This window comes from Hippopotamus amphibius, chromosome 10 (assembly GCF_030028045.1).
Source record: "Hippopotamus amphibius kiboko isolate mHipAmp2 chromosome 10, mHipAmp2.hap2, whole genome shotgun sequence".
In the NCBI taxonomy this organism is placed as follows: Eukaryota; Metazoa; Chordata; class Mammalia; order Artiodactyla; family Hippopotamidae; genus Hippopotamus; species Hippopotamus amphibius.
Window position 1 is genome coordinate 71554053 of NC_080195.1, and position 12581 is coordinate 71566633.

Here is a 12581-nt window from a genome sequence, read left to right on the forward strand (position 1 = left end):
GTGGGATTGCTGGATCATATGGTAGCTCTAGTAATTATTTAGTAATCTATTAATTATTTAGTTCATCCTTTATGGAACTTATTAGCTTAGACTTTGAAATACATTTTAGCAGAATTTCTCCTTTTTGAACTTGTTTGCCTCATACACCATCATATTTTAGTAATTTAATATTTGATATACAAAGTGAACATTTTCCACTTTCTCAGTATGTCTTGATTTTGAAAAAGAGGTTTAATCAAATTAAAATCAGTTACTCACAAGGGATGATATTTGTTTCAGAATATTATAAAATTTTCATAATTTTTTTCATAACATTTATCACTTCCTTATTTCTTAGACTATAAATAAAAGAATTTAATAAAGGAATCACTAGAGTATAAAAAATTGCAAGGGGTATGTCTTTATCTTTTTCATTAACTGAATTTGGTCTAATGTACATGAAGAGAACCATAGAATATTGAGACAAAGTGAGATGCACAAGTTGATAAGGCTTTGCCTTTTCCCTCTTTGGATTTTATTTCGAAAATTGTAAAAAGGATGAAAAGGTAAGAAATTATTACTATGGTAATAGAAAGGATTGAAATTGACCCTGCAAAGATAAATAACATTAATTCATTGATATAAGGGTCCACACACGAGAGTCTGTATAATGGAAGAACATCACAAAAAAAGTGACTGATGTGATGAGACCTATAGAAAGTTAGTCTAAACAGAAACCCTATATGAACCATGGGATGAAGGATTCCAGCTATGTAGGCCCCTATGATCATCTGAAGGCAGAGTTTCTTTGACATCATGGTGTGGTACTGCAGTGGGTTGCAAATGGCCACATAGCGGTCATATGCCATTGCTGCCAGGAGAAAGCAATCTGCAGTTTCAGCAAGGCAGAGAAAATAAAACTGTGCCATGCATTCATAGAGGGAAATCACTCTGTCCTTAGAAAAGAAGTTCTCTAGCATCTTGGGGGTAATGGCCCAAGAACAACAGGAATCCATCAGAGCGAGGTTACCCAGAAAGATGTACATTGGTGTGTGAAGATGACACTCTGTAACTATCAATGCCACCAGGCCAAGATTCCCCACCATGGTGATCAGATAGATGGTGAGGAACACCAGAAACAGAAGGGTCTTCAGCTCTGGGTGATCTGTAAATCCTATCAGGATAAATTCTGTTGTCAAGGAGTGGTTATCCTCAGTCATCTCTACCTTGTCTGTTGAGATAGGAATTATGGAGATATAAGATTCTTATTTAAAATGTGTATAATTTTTGGTTTAAATTTTTCTTTTTGCATCAAGAAGAAGAGCTTCTTTAGTCTTTTCTCGTCTCCTGTGATACAGGCACGCAAACTCTAGGGGACATTTGTTCCTATAACATGTCAGATTCTTGACTTCAAATCTGTAACTCAGAATTCACAAGACTATTTTGATAATCACAGGGAGGGTGCTTACATTGGAGAGGTTTGTCTTTATAAATGTATGCAATTATAGTGTATAAATATAGGGTACTAACATTTGTTCTAGTGTTCCCAAATAAGGTCAGTGTTAGTTTTTACATTAAAGATCCTTAAAATGAATTTAAAATCAATTTTGCTATATATGTATATATTTTTCATTGATCACAAAGTTTTTATATACTATCCAAGTGTTGTGATGTTTGAAAATAACATACAGCAGATGTGTTAAATTTGCACCTTAGAATTGCGTGAAGGTCACTAGGGTTTAATGAGAGAACTATTCATTTTTAAAGAAAGTAAATTCAAATAGCTAAAGAATAAAATATGTATTGATTATCACATCTTTCATCCCTTTTCCAAGTGTCATACCCATTTCTATGAACACTAACTCTGTCCATGCCATTATTCCTCTTGATTTTTGCCTTTTTATTATAAATCCTTTCTTTCTATATGTAATGCTTAGTTTACTTAATGAAGCTTTAACTAAATGACCTAGACCCTTCTGATTTCCAATTATATACTCTCAACCATGTCCTGTATACCCACTACAGTTTACAATGGCTCTTTTACAATCTACAGTGCTTTTTTTTCATATGTGCATGCACAATTTCTTTATTATACTATAGGCATTTTGAGGTTTAGTGTGACATATTTCTTACAATAGCTACAGGAAAAAAGCAGTATTGATTCCAGTTCTACCTTCACCACAGTGATTGTGATGCATGAACTTGTTTTCAGCATTCTACCAATGATTATTAGTGACTTATTTGGTTGTCCTAAAAGTGACCCTTAGTGATCTCTTTTGCAAATTGAGTCTGTTAAATTTGAATAAGAGTGTACAAAGAAAATTACTTATAACACATCATTTTTAAAAAGTAATGGTTAATATCCAAAATATATAAGGAATTCAAACAATGCAATAGTAAATATACAAACAATATGATCACAGAATGGGCTGAGGGACTAAAAAGACCGAAAAACTCCAAATGGCCAACAGACACATGAAAAGATATTCACATTAGTAATCATTAGGGAAATGCAAATTAAAACCAGGAGATATCACCCCACATCTGTCAGAATGCCTGTCATTAAGAAGACAAGATATTACACATGTTGCTGAGAATGTGGAGAAAACACTGTTGGTGGGAATGGAAATTGGTTCAGCCAGTATGGATAACAACATGGAGGTTCCTCAAATAATTAAAAATAGGACTACTGTATGATCTCACAATTCCACTTCTGGGTAAATGCTAATAGGAAATGAAAACAGGTTATCAAAAGGATAACTGTACTCCTGTGTTTATTGGAGCTATTATTCACAATAGCCGAGATACCTAACCTAAACACCTAAGTGACTGTCAAAGGATAAAAGTGTGGTATATTCAGCCATGAGAAAGAAGAATACCCTTCCATTTGTGACCACATGGATAGATCTTGATGACGTTATGCTAAGTGTGGAAAGTCAGAGAAAGACAAATACTGTAAGATACAACTTCCATGTGCATCTAAAAAAGCCAAACTCATAAAAATAGGGTAAAATGATGGTTACCAGGGGCGGAGTGGTGGGGGGGGGGTGGGGGGGTGGAGAGGAGGTAAGAGAATTGCAGAGATGTTTGAGTGTATAAAGTTGAAACTAATAGATAAATAACTCTGATCTAATACACACTATACTGGGTATAGACAACAATATTTTGTAATAGTCATCAAAATTGCTAAGGTACCAGATCTTAATTATTCCCACCACACACAAAAATGACAATTATATGATGTGATAGAGTGCTAACTCATGCTACAATGGCATTCGTATTACTATTTACCATTGTATCCAGTCAACAGGTGGTATGCCTTAAACTTACACATTATATGTTAAATATATTTTAATAAAAATCTATAGTTTTATAAAAAAATTAGATCTTTCTTTTATCTGAGTTGACTCATCTATTATTTTTCTGTTTCTCAGAAAATTATGTAAGACTTTCTGAAGTATATTACGATAAATTAAAAGCTAGTAAATGAAAGTAAGCTTGCCTTTATACTTTATTTTTCGAACAGTTAGAAAAAGAGAAAAACCCTTTAAATTGTAATACAGTTTTTGGGAACACATTTTGTTTTCCTTTAAATGGCTATCTTCTAGCATTATTTAGTGATCCATTAGGAATATTGACTGATGTGTCTCATATTAATTCTATGATCAAAATGGGTTTATTTTTCCTTAATCAGAACATCAAGATAAAGGCCTTTGCTGAACATTTTATTTATTTGTTTTAAAATATTAAATGTAAGCTACTTAGTTATTCATCCTAGCTAAAAAAAAAATTCCATATAAGTGCCTGAATTGCTGAACAGAGTTACTTTGTTTCCTTACCTGCATATTTTGAGGTTCTACCTTAATGAGAAAAGGTCAGAGTGAATTAGAGTGTCAATTTCATACTAGTTCTTCTATAGCCTTCAGTTTTGAGAAGAGCTGGGAAGATAACCAAGTAGTTGAAATCTAACAACAACAAAAATTCTTAATACCTCAGATAAATAAATATTAATGGATACTAATACTAAACTTAAAAATAAATTAGAATACATCCCTTACCTAGATTTCACTGAAAAAAGTCTTGTTTGGTTTATGGTGTTAGATCTCATAGAATTTTAGAATATAAAGCTTGGTCTGAAAACATTTGGGACTAAAAGAATGAAAATATGGGTAACTACAAATAGGTTAGAGTCAATAATTATGTTCCTTACAATGCTAATTTAAAATTCTCTATCAAATCCCGAGGGATTTCCCTGCACTGACATCATTGTATTTCTGTAGGGAGATTCATAGCCAACACCCATAAAGATGTCCTGTGAGACAGTGAGGTTAAAGCAAATTACACATGGAATCTAAATAATAAAACAAATTAATGAATATAACAAACAGAAACAGACTCACTGATATAGAGAACAAACTAGTAGCTAACAATGGGAGAGGAAATGGGCATGCTGTAAGATAGGGTTAGAGGACTGAGAGGTACAAAGTACTATGTATAAAATAAATAAGCTACAATGATATGTTGTACAACACAGAATAGCATCAATATTTTATACTAACTTTAAATGGAGTATAATCTATAAAAATAGTGAATCTCAATGTTGCACATCTGAAACTAATATTGTATTGTACATCAACTATACTTCCGTCAAAAATAAATTAGAGTATGATGGTATGTAAAATTCACAAGGGTGATACATCACACAAAACATTGGATTCCCTAAAGGAAAATAACAATGCAACAGAAATTATATTTAAATTATAATCCAAGGAAATTTGGAGAAAAACAAAAGAACTTTAATATACATTTTGAAACACACTTGTGATACTTGATCCAAAAAAAAAAAAAAAAAGGCACTCTAAGACATGTCCTAATAAAAGGAAAGTATTTGTCTTCAATTTAAAGAAAAATGACCTGCATCTCCATGTAGAAAGGCAATTTCACTTCCAGAGAAAGAAAATCAAAGCACAAAGTATGTATATGTCTGTGTATGTGTGTGTGCATAATGTTTCATCTCTATGCTGCTGTTCAAGTAAGAAATATTTTCTTATATTAAAAAAGAATCAGAAGGAATATAGACCAGAATCTAGCGAACCAGCCTTATAGGGCCCCCCTGGAAAAATATCTGATTATCATTGTAATGCAGGAAATACACAAGATTAGCCTATACATCTTGTAAAAGAGAGCAAGAAATCCATCAGAGAGAACTGTGGTCATATCAGAAGGACTCAGGAACCATCTTGAAGTTTTTGAGTTGAGTTCCTGCTAGCCAAAGATGAGACAAATTTGGCATCAAAATGAATAGTAAGTATAATGGATTCAAGCTGATAAAACATATTAAAATCTATGAATTCATAATGATAATTTTCAATATAGTAATCTTCATAGGATATTAGGAAAACAACTTCATAGGATATTCTAAAAACTGATAATTAGGTTTATTTATTCTGCTTTTTCTAATGTGAATTGTATCTCTTTTTTACTCTCAAGTTTGACTTTTTTTAGGAAGTAAAGCTTTGAATCTTTAGTGAAAGAAAGGAAGAGAAGAGAGAGGGGAGATGAGGTAGGAAACAGGGAGAAAGGGGAGGGAGAGTTGGGAGAAGAGTAGAGGAGAAGGGAGGGAAGGGTGAAAAAAATGGAAAGGAAGAGATGGAAAGGAATAAACAAGGAAAAAGATAGAAAATGGAAGGGGTAGAAGAGGAAAGAAACAAAGAATCCATCCTTATATATCAACAGAAAAACAAATGAAAGAAGAAAACATGCCAAAAATAATATTCATTCTGAAATTTTATAAAGCCACTGATAAATAAAAATTCAGAAAGAAAACAAGGGTTTTGGGACCAAAATTACATATAATTTTCCAAAAGCAACACAGCTTGCTGTAGTATGAAGGGAGAGTGCCTTCAATGTTCCAAAGGAAATTTATTTCAAATCTAGAATTCTATATAAAACAAACTATTAGTCATGTGTGAGGAAATAACAAAGATCATTTGCATCACATTTAGACTGCAAATTTTGACTTCCAAAGAGACAATCAAGATTTCTCAGCAGAATGAGAGAATGAACCTTGAAGAGCAATATAGAGAGTTTGGAAACGGAGTATCAAACATAGGAAATCAACAAAGGAAAGTGTCAGCTGCACATCTGAGCTTGGGCCTGGAGAGCAAACTCTCCAGTCTGGAGTAGGAGGATGGAGGGCACAAGGAAAAAGTCTCTAGGATAAAGAAGAACAGAATATTATTTCAGAGTTGAATTTTAAGGAATATATTTGATGACACATCAAAGGATTTAACTGAAGATTAATGAAGGATTTAATTGAGCAAAGTGAAAATAAAATTTGTATTAACTTAAGAAAATTACACAGTCATAAGCATGGCAGTGGAATGTATTTGCATGTCCCTAATGAAAACTGAGTATCAAATTGTCAAAAATAGTGATATCATCCAAACTGACAGAAATTGGGAGGTATTTAAATAAATAGATAAATATTTATTAACCATAACAGGAAGTTGATGCATGTGTCTATAACTGATACTAAGAAATAGCAAGATAAATATTCATGGAAATAGACAAAAAAATTTAGAAAGTTGTTTACTTGAAATTCATATGTCATAATGGGAAGAATACTACCCATTTTAAAATGTATATTTCAGTACTATTTTAAAAATTATTTTCTAAATAAAAATTAAAAATAAATAAAAGGACAACAGTAAGGGGGACCAATCTTAGCTGTTGATATTGTTCCGGTGAAAGATGATGGCAGCATGGAGGTTGTGAATTAGTGTAAATGGAGAAATTTTGGCACATTTCAGAGACAGTCAACAGTTCCTGAGAAATTTTGGATGGAATATCAGAAGGAAATGAAGGATTATCTCTAATTTCTTCCTTGCCAAACTGGTTGGAAGAGGATACCATCAATATTGAGAAGACCCAGGAAAACCATTTTTGTTTGGAAAATTTGAGAGTTGCTTTTTGATCATGGTAAGTTTGAGATGTCTTTCTTGGCAGCTGAATTCATGAATCTGGAAATAGGGGAGTTGCCAGAGCTGGAAACATATGTTTTGAATCATCTTCATGTTGATGCCATTAAGAGTTATAATAATAGATGGAGTCACCTAAAAAGAAAGAATTGGAAGAATAGAGACTCTCATAGCTGAACCTCATAGAATCCTAATATTTATAGTGGTTAAAGGCAAAAGAGTTTTCCTCAATTATAATATTTATTACTATTTAGTTTAACAACATTAAAAAATTTCTTTCTTCTCTACTAGAATATAAGTGTATAGATTGGGGCTGTTGTGTTTTTGTTGTGCAAGTTAGATAAGCTTGAAATAGGCCTCTCTGTATATGCACGTGCATGTGAGTGTATGATTGTGCATGAACAAAAAGGAGGCATAAGAAATCTGTGAATAAGGGAAGAGTTAGTTAATATCTGCTTTTGATATAACATATAATAATGCTATAATTCTCAGTTCACAACATTCTAAAAAGAATCTCAGTTGAGTAAAAATACTATGTAAAAAATTTAAGCTATTGGAAAAGAAAAAAATACAAATTATGTTTATACAATATCTCTGAATGAAGGGGGGGGCTGTCTTATGAATTTTAACACAAATGGAAGAGGTGAAAAATTAACAAATTGACCTAGAAGTGGAACTTCTGGATCATATGCTAATTTTATTTTTAATTTTTTGAGGAATCCCCATAATTTTTCCATAGTGGCTGTACCAACTTATGTTCCCACCAGCATGTTACAGTTCCCTGCTCTCTGAGTCTCACCAATACTTGTCTTGGGTTTTTAATAATAGTCATTCCAATAGGTGTGAAATGATATCTTTTTTTTTCCTTTTAAAAAGAGTTTTATTGAGATATAATTGACATACAATAAAATGCATATATTTAAAATGTACAATTTGATTTTTTCCTTATTAGTCATCTATTTTATACATATTAATGTATATATGTCAATCCCAATGTGAAATGGTATCTTATTGTGGTTTTGATATGCATTCCCCCAATGATTAGCCATGTTGAGTACCTTTTCCCATATGTCTTCTTTAGCCATATGCCTTTGGTGAAACATCTGTTAAGTCCTCTTCCCATTTTTAATCAGATTGGTTTTTCACTATTGAGTTGTATGAGTTCTTTATATATTTTGCATATTAACCCCTTGTCACATATATGATTTGCAAATATTTTCTCTCATTTGGTTGGTTGCCTTTTCATTTTGTTGATGGTTTTCTTTGTTGTTCAGAAATTTTGTAGTTTAATGTAGTCCCACTTATTTATTTTTGCTTTTGTTGCCTTTGCTTTTGTGTCAAATCCAAAAAATTATCATCAAGCTATTGTCAGGAGTCTACTGCCTGTGTTTTCTCCAGGAGTTTATGGTTTCAGGTCTTATGTTCGATTCTTTAATCCATTTTGAGCTAAATTTTCTGTAAGGTGTAAGAGAGTGATCCACTTTCATTCTTTTGCATGTGGCTGTCCAGTTTTTTCAGCACCATTTATTGAAGAGACTGTTCTTTCCTCATCTTATGTTTTTGGCTCATTTCTTGTAAATTAATTGACTATATTTGCATGGGTTTGTTTCTGGACTCTGTATTCTATACTGTTGATCTTTATGTTTGCTTATATGCCATTACCATACTTTTTGATTACTGTAGCTTTGTGATACAATTTGTAATCAAGAAGCCTGATGCATCTACCTACCTTCATTCTTTATCAGGATTTCTTTAGGTACTTGGGGTATTTTGCAATTCTATACAAATTTTAAAATTGCTTATTTCTGTGGAAAATCTTCTTAGAATTTTTTTTATTGCTGTGTACTTAATTTTTTTCTTTATTGAGGTGGAGTTGAAGAATAATATGTAAGTTTTAGTTGTACAATATAGCATTCACAATATTTATAGGTAATACTCTATACTCTTTTATTGTGATTATAAAATATTGCCTATTTTCACAGTGCTGTACAATATATTCATGTAGATTATTTATTTTATGCATGGTAGCTTGTATCTCTTAATCACCTGACCCTATCTTGCACCTCTCCCTTCCCTCTCTACACTGATAATCTCTAGTTTGTTTTCTATATGTGTGATTCTGTTTCTGTTTTGCTGCACTTGCTAGTTTGGTTTATTTTTTAGATTACACATATAAGTGATATCTTACAGCATTTGCCTTTTTCTGTTGAACTTATTTCACTAAGCATAATGTCCTCTAGGTACTGGTGCAAATGGAAAAATTTCATCCTTTTTTATAGCTGAGTAGTATTCTGTTGTGTATACATATCACATCTTCTTTACCCATTCATCTGTTGATGGATACTTAATTTTCTTCCTTATCTTGGTTATTTAAACAATGCTGCTATGAACATGGAAGTGCATGTATCTTTTCAAATTAGAGTTTTAATTTTCCTTGGATTAATACCTTGGAGTGGAATTGCTGGATCATAAGGTAGTTCTATAGCTTTTTACAATCGCTGTACCAATTTACATTCCAGACAATAGTGTGTGAGAATTTCCTTGTCTCCACATCCCCACCAACATTTGTTATTTGTGGTCTCTTGGATTATAGCCACTTTGACTGGTGTGAGGTGATATCTCGTTATGGTTGATTTGCATTTCTCTGATAATTACCCATGTGGAGCATCTCTTCATGTGCCTCTTTGGCATCTGCATATCTTCCTTGGAAAAATGTGTATTCAATTCTTCTGCCCCTTTTTTTAATTGGGTTGTTTGTTTTCATGATGTGGAGTTGTATGAGCTATTTATATATTTTGGATATTAACTCTTTATCAGTCATATTATTCGTGAGTATTTTCTCCTTGTCAGTAGTTTGTCTTTTTGTTTTGTTGATGGTTTCCTTTTGTGTAAAACTCTTAAGTTTAATTACATTGCATTTCTTTATTTTTTTCTTTTACTTCCTTTACCTTATGAGAAAGTTCCAAAAAAATATGATTTTTGTCATAAAATCATTTGCTATGATTTATGTCAAAGAATGTTCTCTGCCTATGTTTTCTTCTAGAAGTTTTATGGTTTCTGGTCTTACATTTAGGTCTCTAATCCATTTTGAATTTATTTTTGTATATGGTATGAGAAAATGTTTTAATTTCATTCTTTTACATGTAGCTATCCAGTTTTCTCAGCACCACTTATTGGAGTGAATATCTTTTCCACATTGGGTATTCATGCCTCCTTTGACATTGATTAATTGGTCATAAGTGCATGAGTTTATTTCTGAGCTTTCTATTCTGTTCCATTGATCTATATGTCTGTTTTTTGTGTCTATACCATACTGTTTTGATGACTAGCTTTGTAGTATAGTCTGAATTCGGGGAGTGTTGCACCTCTAGCTCTGTTCTTTTCTGTCAAGATTGTTTACTTAGGCTATTTAGAGTCTTTTGTGTTTCCATACAAATCATGGAATTATTTGTCCTAGTTCTGTGAAAAATGCCATTGGTTTTTTGATATGGATTGCATTCAATCTGTAGATTGTCTTAGATAGTATTTTAATTTTAACAATATTAATTCTTCCAATCCCAAATCACAGTATATCTTTCCATCTGTTTATGTCATCTTCAGTCTCTTTTAGTAGTGTCTTGTAGTTTTCTGAATATAGGTCTTTTGCCTCCTTAGGTGGGTTTATTCCTAGGCATTTAAGTCTTTTTGATGAGATTGTAAATGGAAGTGTTTTCTTTATTTCTCTTTCTGATGGTTTGTTGTTAGTGTTTAGAAATGCAACAGACTTCTCTGTGTTAACTTTGTATCCTGCAACTTTACTGAATTCATTGACAAGCTCTAGTAATTTTTTGGTGGCATCTAGGATTTTCTAGGTATAGGGTCATGTCATCTGCAAACACTGACAGTTTTACTTCTTTGTTTCCAATTTTGATTCCTTTTATTTCTTTTTCTTGTCTGCTTGCTATTGCTGGCACTTCCAATATTGTGTTGAAAAAAAGTGGCAAGAGTGGGCATCCTTATCTTGTCCCTGATCTTTGAGGAAATGCATTCAGATTTTCACCACTGAATATAATGTTAGCTGTGGGCTTATCATATATGGTCTTTATTATGTTGAGATAAGTTCCCTCTATACCCATTTCGTGGAGGGTTTTTATCATAAGTGGATGTTGAACTTTGTGAAAAGTTTTTCTTCATCTATTGAGATGATCATATGGTTTGTGTTCTTAATTTGTTAATATGGTGTATCACATTGATTGATTTGCAGTTATTGAACCATTCTTGCATCACTTGGAAAATCCTACTTGATCATTGTGTGTGATCTTTTAATGTGTTGTTGGATTCATGTGCTCATATTTTGTTGAGGATTTTTGTATCTATATTCATCCATGCTATTGGCCTGTAATTTTCTTTTTTTGTGATATCTTTGTCTGGTTTTGCTTTCGGGATGATGCTGGCCTCATGTAATGTGTTCAGCAGCATTCCTGCCTCTGCAATTTTTGGATAACTTTGAAAATGATAGGTGTTTACTTTTCTCAAAATGCTTGGTAGAATTTACCTGTGAAGCTATCTTGTCCTGGATATTTGTTTGCAGGGAATTTTTTTTTTTTAACTACTGATTCAATTTCCTTACTGATAATAGGTCTGGTCATATTTTGTACTTTTTTCCAGGTTCAGTTTTGGGATACTGTACATTTCTAAGAATTTTTCCATTTTCTGCTAGGTTATATGTTTTATTGGCTTTACAGCTGTTTGTGGTAATATGTTATAATCCCTGTATTTGTATCATGTTGGTTGTAACTTCTCATATTACATTTCTAATTTTATTGATTTACATCCTCTCTTTTTTATCTTGATATGTCTGGCTATAGGTTTATCAATTTTATTTATGTTTTCAAAGAACCATATTTTGTTTTTTTTTAATCTATTCTGTTTATTTTTACTCTCTATTACATGTATGTCTGCTCTCAGTTTAATGATTCCTTTTCATCTAGTAGCTTTGGGTTATTTCATCTTTCTTTTTTTAGTTCCTTTACATATGTGTGTGAGTCTGTGTGTGTGTATCTTAATTTCAAATGCATTAAAAAAGCTCTGTGTTTGTACTCTTCTCCCCTCACAGTTACTGTTTTTAACAGCTTGTTTTATATCTGTTTTGTGATCTTTTAACTGTTTCTCTTGAATATAGATGATTTTATTACTTATGTTTTTCAGCCTTCCTACTAGCTTTGTGCATGGATGATTTACTACCTTTATTGTATATTTGCCTTTATGGATGAGCTTTTTCCTTCCATAATTTTCATGTTTGCAGTTGTCTTTTCTTATTCACTTAGAGAGTTCCTTTAACATTTCTTGTAAAGCTACTTAGCTGATCTTGCCATCAAACCTGAATGAGAGAAAGATAGGATTAAGATGGCGGAGTAAGAGGATGTGCGCTCACTCCCTCTTGCAAGAGCACCAGAATTACAACTAACTGCTGAACAATCATCGACAGAAAGACACTGGAATGCACCAAAAAAGACACCCCACATCCAGAGACAAAGGAGAAGCTGCAATGAGATGGTAGGAGGGGTGCAATCATGTTAAAATCAAATCCCATAAATGCTGGGTGGGTGACTCACAAACCAGAGAACAGTTATACTGCAGAAG

At 32.5% G+C, this 12581-nt stretch overlaps 1 protein-coding gene and 1 pseudogene across 1 annotated transcript in view; one reads left to right on the plus strand and one right to left on the minus strand.

The window, feature by feature from the left end:
• Nucleotides 1-12581, plus strand: part of GABRR3 (gamma-aminobutyric acid type A receptor subunit rho3) — a 725962-nt gene that overhangs the window by 133209 nt on the left and 580172 nt on the right. The gene's annotated exons all lie outside the window — the stretch shown is intronic.
• On the minus strand, nucleotides 284-1199 carry LOC130830395 (olfactory receptor 5K3-like; annotated as a pseudogene).